Genomic DNA, 15,721 nt, shown 5'->3' with positions numbered 1-15,721 from the left:
CCTACAGGAGTCTCAGGCCCCAGAAAATGCCCTGCTTTTCAGTGCCAAGGCACACAGACCCTTGGGCAGAGCGCCTCCTGGACCTCTCCCAGAGACACGCTTTCTCTTTTTCTTCTTCCTTTTTATGATGTACCGTTTCGTCTTTTTTTTTTTTTTAAAGACTAGTCTAGTGCAGTAGTGAGGAGGGGAAAGAGTAGAAGAACAAGGAGTTCAATCTGTAACTGACTGAACAATCAATTAAGATAACTCACTACCTTCGGAGTCTTCTACACCAGCCCCTGCCCTTTACCCTTGGGCCCTCTCTTCTTCCTTTGCCTCCTTTTCTGTTTTTGTTAGTTCCATTGTTGCTTTCTATTTTGTGTTTGTTTGCTGCTGCTGCTTTCCCCCTGCCCCACGCCCCCAGATAGAGTCTTACTCTGTTGCCTAGGCTGGAGTAAAGTGGCTCACTGCACCCTCCACCTCCCAGGTTCAAGCAATTCTCGTGCCTCAGCCTCCAAAGTAGCTGGGATTACAGGCATGTGCTGCCACACCCGGGTTAATTTCAGTATTTTCAGAAGAGATAGGGTTTCACCATGTTGGTCAGGCTGGTCTCAAACTCCTGGCCTCAAGTCATCCACCCGCCTTGACCTCGCAAAGTGCTGGGATTACAGGCATGAGCCACCACGCCCAGCCTGTTTGCTTTCTTTTAACAGCCTTTTTTAATTGTGTTAAAACATATATAATGTAACATTTACCATTTTAATCATTTGTGAGTATGCACTTCAGTGGCATTAAGTACATTCACAATGCTGTGTCCTCATCCCGCCATCCACCTCCAGAACTTTTTCATCATCCCCAACATAAATTTCCTACCCATTCAACAGTAGCTGTCCTTCCCCATCCCCTCAATCCCCCAGTAAACTCTATTCAACTTTCTGTCTCTATGAATTCACCTAGTCTAGGTATCTCATGGAAGTGGAATCATATAATATTGGTCCTTTTATATCTGACATATCTTATTTAGCACAATGTGTGCAAGGTCCATCCACGTTGTAGCACATGTCAATATTTCATTTCTTTCTATGGTTGAATATTATTCTACTGTGTGTATATCTCACATTTTGTTTGTCCATTCACCTTTTCTCTTTTACGCTTTATTGGTTTTTTTTTTTTTTTCCTGAGGCAGAGTTTCCCTCTGTCACCCAGGCTGGAGTGCAATGGTATGATCTCAGTTCACTGCAACCTCTGCCTCCTGGGATCAGCTGATTCTCATGCCTCAGCCTCCTGAGTAGCTGAGATTACAGGCATGGGCCTCCATGTCCGGCTAATTTTTGTAGTTTTGGTAGAGATGGGATTTCATCATGTTGGCTAGGCTGGTCTCGAACTCCTGGTCTCAAGCGATCCACCTGCCTCAGCCTCCCAAAGTGCTGGGATTACAGGTGTGAGTGACCGGGCCGGGCCTTATTCATCTTATTACAGACACTTGGGTTGTTTCTACTTTACAGCTATTGAGACTAATACTGCTATGAACACAGGTGTTTAGAAATCCGCTCAATCCCTGATTTCAATTCTTTTGGATACACACCTGGGGGTGGAATTTCTGGATAGTATGGTGTTTAACTTTTTGAGAAACTGCCAAACTATTTTCCACAGTGACTCTACCATTTTACATTCCCAGTAGCAATCCACACGGTTTCCATTTTCTCCACCTTCTACCTACCACTTGCTATTTTTTGTTCGTTTGCTCTTAATAGCCATTCTAGTAGGCATGAAGAGGTGTTTGCCCGCTTTTCTGATGGAGTTGAGGGAATGGGGTGGAATTACTCCTTAACCATCCTAAGCCAGGGCCTTAGACCTCTCTGTATTGGTCTTGACAACAACTAAAGGAGGCTGCTACCTCACACTGAGGAGATGCTTCCTATGTTTGACCCGGGAGAGGGCACTAAACCAACTTACCATCTTGGAGGGAAGCAGCAGCAAGGCAGAAGACTTGAACTTCTCAGAGAAAAAATGGTCTACAGACCTCATTGTATGCTGTCATCACACAGTACTGAAACCTCTACCCTGGGGACCTGACTTGACCTCTATCTAGCTGTGTTATATCAGGAGAGCTCCCACCTGTTCTGAGTCTCAGTCTCCCCATCAGTGAAACTGAGGCAGTAACACCTGCCTGGCTGCATCGCCCCTCAGTGCTGCAGTGAGCATCCAAGGAGAGGAAGCTTGTCACCTGTATTGCAAACTAATAATCACACAAATGCAAGGAGCAGCAGCTAGAAGAAAATGGCTGGGAATCTAAAAAGAACAAAAGCCCCCCATGAATTTCTTCTCATGCCTCCTCCAAAAACCAGGGACTGTTTCACCAGCCCTCCAGGGCTGCTGCTCCGGCATTTCCAGCAGCTGCTGAAAGACTGTGTGTTCCTTCTGATCCCACATGGCAGAGTCAAGCCCAGATGGAGCAGGGGCCTCTCTCAGAGAGAGGCACCCAGGGCTCACCATTCCAAAGGAAGCACTTGGAGAGATGGCTTCTCAAAAGTCACACAGGAAACTGAAGTTAAAGCCTGGATCTCAACTATAGGAGGAACAGGAGCATTTGAGCCCACACATTTGAAAGTGGTAGTCATCCCACTCCCCCAACCCATCCCCAATCTTCTGCCCAGCTGAGAGCGTTTAGATGATCCGATGAGGTAATTTGAACTTTGAAAGCCTGAAGAAAAATGTCTATTTTGCTTTTTAAAAATGGAAGGAAAACAAAAGTAAGTTACTCCAGAGACCTGGATGCATGCGGCCATTCTAGTGAAAACACAATGAGGAAAATAAAATCCATCCTAGGAGAGGAAATTATCCTACCAAAGTTCTTCTTGGCCCTTCCAAAGGCCACTTATATCTGGGCATCCATACAGAATTCACTCAACACCCAGGAATTACGTGAGGAGGGCTATGTTTGCTACAGGGGAAGCCACGAAGAGTAGGACAGGGTCAGATGGAAAAATAAGACATTTCAATATAATGCTCCAATTAATAAAGCCCTAAGAGCCAAGCTCCTTTGTATGAAATAGTCTGGGTTTAAAAACAAAAAGCAAAAAGCTTCATTGAAGAATGCAAAGTTGAGCTGCAGTCTTTGCAGCTGCCTGACTGAAATACAGCCCTTGCTAAGATGCTTCCTCTCTCGCTCAGTGTGATGTAAACTAGGCCCAGACTCCTGGCTAAGAAGGGAGTCTTCAAAATGCACACTCTGCACCCAACCTTCTGATCAGTCTTATCTGAGTCTTTCCCACACTTGTTCAGTGCACCCCAGCGAAACCAGGAGAGGTCCCCAGCTTCACTCCTAGTTGAGACTTGATTGATTGGCTGCTTATTTTTAACCCATTCACACTTAAGTGTTACCTTAACCCAGCCTTTATGGGGTAAGCATTTTCTCTCCTAATTGTGTTACAAAAGGATTTTCATCTTATTAAGGAATTCCAGACATTGGCAGTTTAGGGGGTTAGAGTTAGTCCAAAAAGCCCCTTCAATCACTGTAGGCTCACCCAGTCTGCCTCGAGGTTAACTGAGTTACATCATTAGGTGACCTGGGGACCCCTGCCCTCCGGCCCCTTCCCGCTGCTCCTTGCTCTCCTTTTCACTCTTCAGGAGGTGGCTGGTGGCCTCTTTCTGGAGAGGGCTAGGCAGGGGCAGACCACACTTATGTCCATAGCGTCCTCTTGGGCTTGAGCCAACGCCCTTAGAGCAAATGTCTCCCTCAGCAGACGTCTGGAGTCCTCAAGGGCTAAATGTTCCTTTCCTCCCCAGCCAACATCAAGGGGACCCCTGATGTTATCCAACATAATGTTAGTGGTGTTAGTAAGTAGTGTTAGTTTCATGCTTGCGCCCTATAGACCTCTAATGCATCCCTATGTTTCTTGCAGTAATTTCCCCTCTAATCATAAAGGTTTGACCCCCTAACAAGGAGGCGTTTGGAAGACCCTCTCTTAATTCTTCAAACCCTGCAAGCCCTAAATGGTGAATGAGGCGCTCATGCAGTGGTCGGAGGGTAGGGGTAGCACACTTCTCGCAAGTTCCTGTGTCTCCTTAAAACCCGGATCGTGACTCATAGGCCTGAGGAGGGAGGGGCTGAAGGCTGCGCATTTCACCGGGTTCCCAGGTGACGCTCTGTGGCTCTGCGGTCACACACGATCCCACTCTGAGTCTCGGGGTGGGGGAGCTCCCCTCACCCAGAACGCCCAGGTGAGGAGGCTTCTGAGAGGGGCGGAGCTGAGGGCCAGGGTCCTCATCTGTGGGATCCTCAGGGATGACCACCTAGAGACCCACAGGGCGCATCCTCTCAGCGACACCCTAAGAGGGAAACAGAATTCACCAACTCCAGGGGGGGCAGGAAGGCCAAGGACACCCAGCAGGCCGTTTGCGCCACCCGAGGAAAGAGGAACTGACCTTTTTCTCATGGGGAAGTGCGTCTTCTCCTCTCCGAACCACAGGCTCACAAGCAGACCAGCTCAAGTGAAGTTCCTGCGATGACCACTGGGTGTGGGCCTGCTCTTCCGGCCCTGCTAAGAGGGGTCCCTCCCGGCAAACCACGCAGGGCCGCCATTCCGCCACCCGGGTTTGGGACCCCAGCCTCCCCCACCCAGAGCCCACTCGCCTCCAGCACGCGGGGGCGGTGCCTCCCAGCCTAAGCCAGGGAAGAAAGCTGTGTACGCTGACACTTACATTAGAGCCTCGCAATTATCTCCCAATCCCCGCTTGCCCTGTGCTGCTTTATCACTGTTTTTTATAGCTAAAGTTACTCGCCCTCGTTTTAAGTACATTGTGCATAAGGCATAGGCCAACTTCTGATATATTCCCACAAGCAAAATTAAATACCAGTAACATGTGTTTTAGTGAATTGGGTCCCTCAATTTGCATCTTATAATAAGGATGTTATCATACTGGTTTATGGCTGAGCTCTTTAGTTTTTATCTCTCTGGGGCTAGATTCCCCCTCATGAGCTCAGTAGAAGTCTATGAACTAATGCAATTTTTAAAACACTTTTCTTCTGTGTTAACATTAACACCCTTATGAGTGAAAGGGTTTTACTCCCCAAAGTGTACAGAACGTTTGCATTCACTGGAGGACGTGGCGGCCTATTAGCCCTCCGTGATAGCTGTGGTTGCTGGTAAGTGAAGAGTTGAGTCTGTAATCCGGTCTGCCACTGCAAAGAAGCCTTTTTCACCTCTTTGCACTGAGACATAATCTCTGGTGTGTTCACTCCCTTACATTTAGATTAATTATAAAACATTGTCACCAGAATATTAAAGTAATGTTTAATACACAGAAGGGAATAAGGTATTCTGGAAAATGCATAATTTCCCTGTGATGATTTTGCCAGTTGCATGCAATATGATCTTTTGATTGCCAGCTATAGAAATATTGTGACTAAGCTTTCACTAGCTTTTTATTTTTGCAACCATCCTGTCATAGCACTTTGAAAACTGTAAGCTTGGCCCATCAAAAAAAAAAAAAAAAAAACTAAGAGTGCCCATGCTAAAGAGTTCTGTCAGCTTGGTTCCAAAGAAGGGAGATGATAGGAGAGGGTGAGCCGTGTCCGGACAGCACCTTCCACTTCACCAAGCCTCACACAGCTTGGTGGAGAAGGGATAGACTCACCCGCTGCACAGCCCCAACACACATTCGCACACGTGCACCCACACCCACCCACCCACAACACACACACACACGTCCTTTGAACATGGGAAGGTGTCAACATTCCTGAATGGAAATCGCAAGTCCTCTCGCTTGCTTCAGATTTTCCGAGCTCTACTGCAGCCATACACCCCAGAGGAATCATCTGAATCAGCACCGAGTCACAGCTAGCAGAATCCTCCTTGCAGGCAGTGGCTGAAATGGGACCGACATTCCACAGGGGGCCTGCTCCTGGGGATTGGTTACCTCCCTCTAGATACTGGGCTCCGTCCTTGGCTGTGTTGGTTAACAACCAAGTGTTGTTACCAGCGGAGGGCTCCTGTCCTTCGAGGTCTCACTCCAGGTCTCTGCAGGTGAAACTTTTCCATGATGATAATCATTTCAAAAATAATCACCATAGGCCAGGCGGGGTGTCTCAAGCTTGTAATCCCAGCACTTTGGGAGGCCAAGGCGGGCGGATCATGAGGTCGGGGGTTCAAGACCAGCCTGGCCAAGACAGTGAAACCGTCTCTACTAAAAATACAAAAATTAGCTGCGCATGGTGACGGGCACCTGTAATCCCAGCTACTCAGGAGGCTGAGGCAGGAGAATCACTTGAACCCGGGAGGTGGAGGTTGCAGTAAGCCGAGATCACGCCACTGCACGCCAGCCTGAGTGACAGAGTGAGGCTCCACGTGAGAAAAAAATAAAAAGAAATTAAAAATAAAATAATAATCACCATAATAGCAGCAGGAGCACTCCAACCCATGCTTCTTCCCAGCACACTCATTGGACAAATTGGTGACCCCATGCTGCTGTCACGCCATCAAGAATGCTGGTAGAATTCTCAGTGTGTTTTAAAACTAAAATTAATTTTTAAATATGTTTTCTGTTTATCCATGCCCCCTAATGGCAGTGCCCCCAACACCTGTCATCTTGTTTCTATTCTTTTAAAGGCCTCCTATGTCTCTCTGACCTCTACCCTCTACTCTTCAAAAACATGCTGGATGCGAAAAGCCCTCTCAGCCCCAAAAGGCTCAAAGTGTGGTGGCTTAATTACCTTTCCATTTGCAACACGGAGGCCCCTTGGGTCAGAATTCAATGTGATTTCCAGTAGGAGAGGGGATAGGTTTACTCAGCTCCAGCCCACCCCACATCTGTTCTATAGACACAAGGAGTCCCTAGGACAGAAGAGGATACACTAACCTTTTCTGGCCTGGTTTCTAGCCTTTACCTTTAACTCCAGGAGAAGAGTGGGAGCCCAGAGTGAATACAGTTTCTGAAGATAAGACTATAGAAACTAGAGAATAATGACTATTAAAGATCAAGGCCAGTAATGTCACTGAGATCGTCATAGTCATTACAGATGAGGCATTTTTTTCTGTCTAGATATGTGTATACGGTTGCACATGAATATGCACGTGCTATAAATAGATGTATACGCAAGGAACTGTATGTGTGACTATGCATACATGCATACTTCCCATACATATACCATGATTCTGACTCACGGTCAAAATAGAAAAGAACGAACCTATGCAAACAGACCCTTGGAATGCTTGCTTACATTTCCTAACCCATCTACAGTTTATATGACTTTTAGTGATTATGTTTTGCTAAGGCATGGATTAAGCCTCATGCTGAAATGAAGAGGGGGTGCTTAGCTAGTGAATGAAGTTTGTCTGCTCACAGACTTCATCTCACACAGGCCTTGCTTCCCTCCCTGTCCCCCGTTAAAGCCTATACCTCACTTTTTCATTACGCTTTACTATATTTCAGTGGGAGGGGGAATATGGGGCATCCGGGTAACAGCAGAGTGTTTTCACACCTCAGGGGGATACTTCCTTGTGTGTTGAAGCCCTCAGCTGCCTCCTTGTGACTGATCCTTAGCATGTATTTACACACTTGCTCCTAAGCCACCATCCTGAGGTGGTGGGTGGAGGGGGGAATTGTTGAGATTTGTGACCATCGTGGGTCACAGAAGTGGAGACGACGGAGCTCTGGAAGAAACTCTAGAGTGAAATAGAGAGTTTGCAACCCAGCGCCAAAAAGGAATTCTTTATATGCCCTAAATATTCTGACTTATGACACTGGACAATCATAGACTAGTCCTGCTTCCCAGAGAAACAGGCTAGTAGGCATGGGGGAGAGAGAGGGAAGGACACCAGATGATGTGACTTATGACTGCAGTACAAAAATACAAAGTCTCTATTTTTGAAATGCAAGCTCCAAGAGAGTGAAGCCCCAGCCTGCACTGCCTTACTTTGTGCAGAGAATGCTTCTTTGGTTACATGTGTACATGCTTGCTTATTCTAATCTGTGCCTTTTATTAGGAAATTCATCTGGTGTTGTGGCCAAATGGCAATAAAATAATATTGTTACAGGACACCAGCCTGTACCGACAAGCATATTGCAAAGAAAAAACAATATAATGTAACTTTTACAAATAGGAGAATCAAAAAATTTCTTAAATCACAGCTGGGCTGTAGGTCACACCTGTAATCCCATCACTTTGGGAGGCCAAGGCAGGAGAATCACTTGAAGCCAGGAGTTTGAGACCAGCTTGGCAACAAAATAAGACCCTGTGTCTACCAAAAAAAAAAAAAAAAAAAAAAAAAAAAAAAAATTCTTAAATAAATCTCCCCCCAAAAAAGAAGTCCTTGTAGCTCTCTGATCTGCAAAAATCGTGTAGCATTCTATTCTTTTTTTAGTCAGGTTTATCATTTTGCTTTGAGGTATGAAGCTAAAGTGTTAAGTGCTTAATGAGACGTGATGCGTCCTTTGTGTTGTAAAAATAGTCAATCCCTAGGAACTAACTGACCTGTTCGGGCCTCAAGGTCTTTATCTTCAGGCTGTTTGTGGTGTGGATTGGTGTGGCATGGTGTCAACCCTTAAGAAAGAACTTTTTCAAGCTTTTACAGACAGTCTGGGATGGGTCTAGACCAGCACAAATGGGAAATTTAGATACGACGTCACACATTAGGGTCAATGTCTATTTGAATGTGTCAAGGATGACTACATAGTTTGACCCAAATACTGCATGCACAGCAGAATCCTTCTATGAAACAGCCATTGGGGAGGCTGAGGCAGGCAGATCACCTGAGGTCAGGAGTTTGAGACCAGCCTGGCCAACATGGCAAAACCCCATCTCTACTAAAAATACAAAAAATTAGCTTGGCGTGGTGGCAGGCACCTGTAATCCCAGCTACTCAGGAGGCTGAAGCAGGAGAATTGCTTGAACTCAGGAGGTGGAGGTTGTAGTGAGCTGAGATCGTGCCATTGTACTACAGCCTGGGCGACAAGAGCGAAACTCTATCTCAAAAAAAAAAAGAAGATGTAAGATAAAATAGAAGTCCTTTGGCCTACTGTCAAAGTGTCTCCATAATATGGCCCCAAATTAGTTTCCCACCTTATATTGCACTAGTTTCATGGACAAACTTCTTCCTGCCTCACTGGTCTGGTCAGTGCCCTCCAAACCCTGCAGTACTGCCTTGAACTTGTTTGCTGTCATTGCTTCTCTCTGACATCTAAATCCTAGCCTGTCTTCAATGACTAAAAGCCAAACATCTCCATGGGCCCCAGAGAAATTATCTTCCTCTGCATTCCTCCAGCTGGCATCTCTCACTTATGGATTAATCATATTGCCCTCTCTATGGTTATGTGTTTTTATGTGTACAATCTTAGCCCACACATAGGACCAACTCTAATCCCTTTGAGGACAGGGGTTGGGTGCTCGTACCTGTTCATAATTCCCCACAGTACCTAAAGCCTCTTGCACACCGCAAGGTACGGGAAAATATTTGTTTATGCCGATGATCTGAGAAAGATAACACTGCAAACAGGAGAAGTAAAAATTTCTTTGTCTTGTTCCATTTGGAAGGAATTAGTAGCAGGTAATCAGTTAGAGGTCAGCTCAGAAGGTTAAAATACATGGACTTATTCCCTGTTACAGGTCTGTTTGTTTGTTTTGAGACAGAGTTTTGCTCTTGTTGCCCAGGCTGGAGTACAATGGCACAATCTTGGCTCATTGCAACCTCCACCTCCTGGGTTCAAGCGATTCTCGTGTGCCTCAGCCTCCTGAGTAGCTGGGATTACAGGCACTTGCCACCACACCTGGCTAATTTTTGTATTTTTAGTGGAGACCGGCTTTCACTGTGTTGGGCAGGCTGGTCTCAAACTCCTGACTTTGTGATCCACCTGCCTCAGCCTCCCAACGTGCTGGGATTACAGGCGTGAGCCACCGCACCCGGCCCAGGTCTCTGATCTTTAATCACAGGACAAAGACTGTATTCCTATTACTAACCTCTTTCTAAATCTCTGGTGTTGTTATTTACAAGGACTGGGCCAAATACGTGAGGAAACATCAATATATACTCATCCCTACTATTCGAAAAACAAGTTTTAAGTGTGTTTATTACTGATAAAGTATGAAGAATAACATTCCCATTCATTCCAGAGTACTAAGGCCCTTTGCCTGGGACTGCTATCTACACAGGCAAAGTCAATTCTGTATCAGCAATTTTTAAAGCCCACTATTCTCATCATACCAGCTTAGCTGCAACCAGTTATTTAATAGGATTCTAATTAATTTAATTTCCCACTGGTGGCAATTTCTGATGCACAATGACTGTGCCTTTTACCTCTTTGCATCCCTTCCCCAGCACTTAACTCAGCGGGTTGCGTATAGCAGGGACCTAATAAATATTTGTTGATTGAACAAATGAATGAGCCATACTGCAGACGGAGAAGACTGCAATATTTCCTCAGATATGCCTCACAAAACCAAACTGGTCCTCCCAGCACCAAAAACGGACAGAAATTCAAGCGCCACAAGAAAAAATGACACCAGCCTTGGTCCATAGTCAGCAGAACCAGAGGCCTCAAAGCAAAACCACTTTGAATAGACTTCTTAATCAGTTTAATTAGCACAGTTAATTCTTTAAGATGGTAAACTCAGTTTTGGCATTAGAAGCAGTGACAGCATTTCAGAATGAGGTAGATACTGGGAGTCAATACGTAGAGGTCGGGAGTGAGTGTTCTGGAGTCATATGACAGTCGTAGTAGCACTAGTTGCAAAACCTTAGACATGTCATGTAGTCTCTCTAAGCTTCAGTAGAATGAAAATAAAAATAGTACCTATCCCACATGATGATCAGAAAGAAGAAATCAGAACATGCATGGAGGCCAGGCACAGTGGCTCACGCTTGTAATCCCAGCACTTTGGGAGGCCGAGGTGGGTGGATCGCCTGAGGTCAGGAGTTTGAGACCAGCCTGACCAACATGGTGAAACCTCATCTGTACTAAAAATACAAAAATTAGCCAGGTGTGGTGGTGCATGCCTGTAATTCCCCTACTCTGGAGGCTGAGGCAGGAGAATCACTTGAACCCAGGAAGAGGAGGTTCCAGTGAGCTAAAATAGTACCATTGTACTCCAGCCTAGGGAACAAGGGCAAAACTCCATCTCAAAAAAGAAAAAAGAACATTCATGGAAAACACTTATCCCTGTGCCTAAAACCGTAAATTCTCAATAAACACTAGTCGATATGATTATTTCTACTTTAACCTATATTTTCCTTTTTACCAAGCTCTGAGCAGCCTGTCAGTCACGGATGAGAAGGGTTAGGTTCTCAGTCAGAGATCACATTTCAGAAACACCTGGGCCTGGATCTCCAGGCAGCTGAAGAAGTTTGGTGCTTTGCCACCCTCAGTGAGATGCCAAGGCCCTGTGGGAGAGGGCTGTCCTCCAATGCTACCCTCCAGCAGGAAAAGGGGTGAAGAGTGACCGCCAGCCTTAAGGTACAACCAACGTGATAAGTGCACCCTGAGCACTGTACAAGCAAATGTGTGAAAAATGTGCGCATGATGACGGCTTTACTTTTCAAAGAAAAATCACCACTGCTTTTTTTCTGTGACATAAGCTTATAAAGAAAAATGGATTTACTAGCCAAAAGCAAAAGAAAGCCCACCCTTAAAATGGACCACAACCCCGCATCCCCGTGGCCATCAAGACTGTTGTTGGGACTGGGACTGTCAACATTCCCAGTCCCGAGAGCCCGGAACACCTGAATGTCTCCCACTGCTGTAACTGTTGCGTGCTGCAGGGAAGGAGGTAGGAAGCAGATTGTATCCTTCCTTTTTTAGAGGGAGGAAAGGGCCTTGAATAGGTCACATGCAGAGAGAGGGGACGCCAGGTGGGTCAGCATGGCAATAATAAAGTCAAGATCATAACCCTAAGCTGTGGGCTCAGAGAACAGCCCCATTTACCAGTCAGGACCAAAAAGCACAGGAACCCCATCCCTCTCCCACCCCCCACACATAGGCCCGTGTCACACGGAAAGGAAAATGTGCTCTCAGAGAAGTGGAAAAATAAAAAGAGTTCCACAAATAAGGCATATTGGCTACAGGCAAATCTACACAAAGGGAACCACTTTAAAGGAAAATCTCTTGTGTTCCTGAGTTCTGAGCTTTGGGTGAGTTTCTGAAGAGGCATATTTGCATTTTGGGTTTTCCCCTTTGTGTGGTGAAGCAAGCAACAGGTAAAATCAGTCACTCTGAAATAGAAACGTGAGCAACTCTGCAAATCTTAGAGCCCAAAGGAAGCTAATCTCTGCATACCTCTCCACTGGCTTTCTATGTATTCTAGAAGAGGGACAAATCAGCAGGAAGAGAGAAGCAGAAGGTTCAGAAATGGCAGTAGGAGTTGCCTGCTTGCATTACCATCTAAGGAAATTCAGGGAACTATCACTGGGGGAAAAATCAGGCAAATTGCTTCCTCTCAGACCATCCTCAACAGAGACGTTTGATTTGCTGTTGCTCTGTGAGGCTTCCCACTGTCTTGCTCCTATTTCAGGAAGGGTTTTGCCTATGCAGGCTCTAAACAGCTGCTGCACACAGCAACTGCTGCCCTATTGGGCCTCAAGACATTTGAAGTCAACCCATATCCACTAGAAGTAAATGTGAATCAAAGGATCACTGGCAAGAAAAATGGCCACAGAAGCCAGGCGCGGTGGCTCACACCTGTAATCCAGCACTTTGGGAGGCTGAGGCAGGCAGATCACAAGGTCAGGAGTTCAAGACCAGCCTGACCAACATGGTGAAAGCCCGTCTCTACTAAAAATACAAAAATTAGCCAGTGTGATGATGCACACCTGTTATCCCAGCTATTCAGGAGGCTGAGGCAGAAGAATTTCTTGAACCTGGGAGGCAGAGGTTGCAGTGAGCTGAGATCACGCCATTGAATTCCGGCTAGGGCAATAAGAACAAAACTCCATTTCAAAAAGAAAAGAAAGAAAGAAATGGCCACAGAAGAGCTGAATGCAGCAGATCTAATAATATGTGAGGCAGAATACATACATCTCAAAACAGAGCCAGGAAACCCTGATCAAAAGGAAAAATGATTAAGGCTTCATCTTGCACAGAAAAGGAACATGAGGCATAAATAGCACATTAAGTGGAATAATCCTTACAAACCGGAGCTGTATACCATTTCCATTAAGTTGCCCTTCAATTCATTGCTATTTCACCACCTTTGAACCCAAAACTAAATATCCCCAGGAGCAAGATACAGGTCATACGATTGGCTATTTGGATTCTCTAATGGGATGTGATATGACCTCGAAATTCAAATTAAGTGACTGTTTCTCTTATATCTTGTCTAGAGAATGGAACAGATTGTGAGATCTACTTAAGTCATTGGAGATGAATTTGGCTTGATGAGCAGCCCTTTTAACTTTAAAAGCCATCTCTCAGCAATTCTTGGTCCCTAGGTTTATTTCTACCAGTGGAGGGGTGAATTAAAGAAGAATCTGTTCAGGTTGTGACCTAAATATTCTCAGTCATGGGAATACTATTTTAAAAACCCATATTCCTTATGGGGCAGGCTGACATGTTCCCTACTAGTACTGGCACAACCAAAACAAGCTTTTGATTTCATTCTTAAATCTTTCTGAAATGCATACTTTTCTGCTATTCCTATTTCTGAATTTAGCAGGTCACAGGGGAGAGATTTGCCACTTTAATTCCTTTGCACAGGAGCTGGGAGACTTGGGTTCCAATTCTGACTCAGCCACTCACTGTGTGGTTTCAAACTTGGCTATGACATTTTTTTCACATGGTGATATTAGGAACTTCACTTAATTTTTGGGCCCTTGTTGCCCTGATCTCTAAAATGAGTGATTACTAGAATTCTTTTCATCTTCAGTCTATTCTTTTCCTATCTAAGTTATAGAATCACAAGCAAAATTGATTCTATCGTGTACATAAAAGTACTCTATAAACCTGAAGTACTTCCTGGGAGCATTTTTTTTAAATATAAGGCAAAAAGAATGGCAATGTGGTTAGTAATAAGATATCCTAATCTATACTAAGATAGGAAGAAAGACAATGGCTGCATCTGGATTTTACTAGAAGTGAGAAGTTCTATGACTTAATGTAATTCCAGGGGAATACGAACTGAAGAGTGCTGTCTCTCCTGAGTAGTCAGAGGAAAGAAATATAGTGTTATTGTTTCCCTGTTGGTCAGGAACCCAAGATGAATTCTTGAAGGAGGAAGGTGTGTTTGCATCACTGGTTGTTTTGGAACTTCCACGAGACTCAAAATTCCTCAAATCTGCTTCCCTCATGCTGTACTCAAAAGGAGCCAAAGCTATGCTGTAAGAAGAGAACCAATAGCCTACAAAATACTTCAATTCTAATTCTACAACTACTTCCAGGGATACTGATTTATAAAATAAGAATTTTTAAAAATAGGAATAAATATTGACTTAGGTTTAAAAAAACTATGTTAATATTAATAGCCATCTTCATCAATGTTAACCTCACTATCAAAAAAAAAAAAAAAATCATGTCAATGCACACAAAACCTGAAAGATATTCCTGATGACTTGAAGGTCTTGGCTCTAATCTGAATGCTCTTGGAAACTCCAAGCAAAAGTACCCAGGAAATATTCTGTCAAGCTTTGGGCCACTCAGACCTCAGCAGAGTCCAAGATTACACTCCTTGCCTAAGAGTTTTCTTTAAATGATCACGGTTTTTGAAACAATTATTTCTTAAACAGGCTGATATTCAACAGGCTGGGTGCTGCAGAGGCTCTGAGTATCTTTCTCTCCCCTCATGGACCCCAGAGTCTAACAGACCTTTTTTATATGGTGTAATAATCTGGCCAGGCGCAGTAACTCATGCCTGTAATCCTAGCACTTTGGGAGGCGAGGCAGGTGGATTACAAGGTGAGGAGTTTGGCCAACATGGGAAAACCCTGTCTCTACTAAAATTACAAAAATTAGCTGGGTATGGTGACGCATACCTGTAATCCCAGCTGCTTAGGAGGCTGAGGCAGGAGAATCACTTGAACCCAGAAGGCGGAGGTTGCAGTGAGCCAAGATCAAACCACTGCACTCCAGCCAGGGCGACAGAGTGAGACTTCATCTCAAATAATAATGATAATAATCTGTGGTCTGAACAGAGCACAGAAGGCTTGGGAGAGTGAAAACAATGCCCTGTATTTGGTCTCCACCATGTGAGTGGCTGGGACTCTGTCCTCTAGTCTGTGCTCAGTGCATGTCCGGCAAGCGATTTATCTCTCTGCAATCTGAAGTTTCACTCTGCAGAGGGCACAGTGAGGACCCCAGGCAGATTCGTGAGCCCCTTCCCTGCTTCCGCCATTCATGGGTAACCATGACCTTGACTCATCACACGGAGAGATGTCTTCCCAAATTATCAATCCTGTGTGGGGTTTCAAAAGTCTAGCCCTAACACAATACCATTTCTAAATAAATTCCATAAATAAATTTTTGTTGTCTTTCAACTTAAAAAGCCATGGAAAAAGACTATCTTTTTGTTTTGTTTGTTTTGGTTGGGGGAGGGGGTTCTCCTCCAAAGTGGGGAGGATAAAAAGATATCCTTTATCCACTTCCATTATCCTCTTTCCCCCCTAAAAATCCCACTTTTAGAGATGTTCACTTATTTACAAACTGACTCTGAGAAGAAATAAGAAATGAAAGTGTAGGGACTACGAAGTGCAGTTACAAAGATGAAGTCTTCTCAAGACCCAGGATTGATCTGTTTCAATTCTGGCCCCCCTTTGGAGGT

Source organism: Sapajus apella, unplaced genomic scaffold (assembly GCF_009761245.1).
Source record: "Sapajus apella isolate SASKATOON/1434 unplaced genomic scaffold, GSC_monkey_1.0 scaffold26, whole genome shotgun sequence".
Lineage (NCBI taxonomy): Eukaryota > Metazoa > Chordata > Mammalia > Primates > Cebidae > Sapajus > Sapajus apella.
This window is presented reverse-complemented; position numbering follows the sequence as displayed.